Below are 1894 nucleotides of genomic sequence, written 5' to 3'. Positions count from 1 at the left end.
GGGGTTTATCCTACCAGGGACAGAAACACGGGAGAAGCAGCCAGGGCAGCTGCCTGACCAGAATAAGCTGCGTGGGGGCCCCGGGAGAAAGTCCCCCCAGCGACAGTGGGCCCCCGGGCGCTGAGTCCCGAGACAGAGGCTAGGCCCCAAGTCGGGGCTCCACCCCCTGTCGGGTTCCTGGCAGCCGCACCCGAAGCCCCAGCCAAGGCCCCTAAAAATGTTTGAAGTAGGTGTGGAGTCTTGAGTAACATCTTCTTAAGGGCCAGTGTGGCTGGGAAAAAAAAAAAAAAAAAGGCCTAGTGGAAAACTCTGTCCATCCAAGGCCACAGACGACCAGGAAATATTTTCTAAAAAGGGCTTTGATTGCTCCTGAAGGCCCAGGACAGAGTAATCGGGCCTGGCCATGGCAGAGACTCTGCAACGTTACCAATGGCTGCAGAAGGTGGGGGCAGACAGGTCCCCAGTCTAGGATTTATTTTCAGCTCTTGATGATTGAGTCGGGAGTCGCATAAAACTTGGATAAAGGAAAAATCATATCTGCGTTGATGAAATGTCTGAACAGTCAACATCACATTAAATGGCACTTTATTTCATAAATCAAAGCCACATTCTAAAAGGGAAAAAGGGACTTTCCTGGTGGTCCAGTGGTTAAGACTCCACCTTGCAATGCAGAGGACGCAGGTTCAATCCCTGGACTGGGAACTAAGATCCCACATGCCGCGGGGCAATGGGGCCTGCAGGCTGTGACTCCTGGGCCTACGTGCCACAAAGAAAGGTCTTCAAGGTGCAACACAGATCTCAACACAGCCAATCAATCAATATTTTTTTTTATTTTTTAAAAAATAAAAGGGAAAAATGATAAAGTTCATTGAGTTGCCTTTTCAATACTGAAAATTGCAGTTGCCTTGTAATCAACTAAAAATAAAGTAAGTGTTAGTCACTCAGTTGTGTCTGACTCTTTGTGACCCCATGGACTGTCCATGTAATTCTCTAGGCAAGAATACTGGAGTGGGTAGTGATTCCTTTCTCCAGGAGATCTTCCCGATTCAGGGATCATATCTGGGTCCCCTGCAGTTGCAGGCAGATTCTTTACCATCTGAACCACCAGGGAAGCCCATACTAGTTAATGACAGAGGTAGGTTTAAATGATGGTGCTGTGTGACCTTGAGGAAATGTCTCAACCTCTCTGTGCCTGGGATTCTCCAGTGGAACGATAATGAAGGCCCTTACATCACAGGGTTGCTGTGAAGGTTCCAGGAGCTTCTCCATAAAATGTGTTTCAAAGAGGGTGAGAATCTCTTGAGCCTCCCCTTTTAAAAGTAGAGGCTCAAATTTTAACGAGATGGAGGTAATCACAAGGCTTTGTTGTCATCATGAAACAGGTAGTCTAAGCTTGACCACTAATTGGATCCTGAAGCATCTCCAGGCCTTGGTTATCTCTGCAAGAGGCAAATGATACCCATCTATTCCATCTGACACGAAGGTCAGGGGTCAGAGAAGCTTGCTGCTGCTGCTGCTAAGTCGCTTCAGTCGTGTCCAACTCTGTGTGACCCCATAGACGGCAGCCCACCAGACTCCCCTGTCCTTGGGATTCTCCAGGCAAGAACACTGGCGTGGGCTGCCATTAAAGGCATAGGTAACTGTGATCTATCATTATGACAAAGTATCTTTATTCAGGGCTTCCCAGGTGGCGATAGTGGTAAAGAACCCGCCTGTCAATGTAGGAGATATAAGAGACGTGGGTTTGATCCCTAGGATGGGGAGATCCCCTGCAGGAGGGCATAGCAACCCACTCCAGTATTCTTGCCTGGAGAATCTCACAAACAGAGGAACCTGGCAGGCTATAGTCAACAGGGTCAGACAAGACTAAAGCGACTTAGGACAGAGTGCATGT

This window comes from Capra hircus, chromosome 5, assembly GCF_001704415.2.
Source record: "Capra hircus breed San Clemente chromosome 5, ASM170441v1, whole genome shotgun sequence".
Taxonomy (NCBI): Eukaryota; Metazoa; Chordata; class Mammalia; order Artiodactyla; family Bovidae; genus Capra; species Capra hircus.
This window is presented reverse-complemented; position numbering follows the sequence as displayed.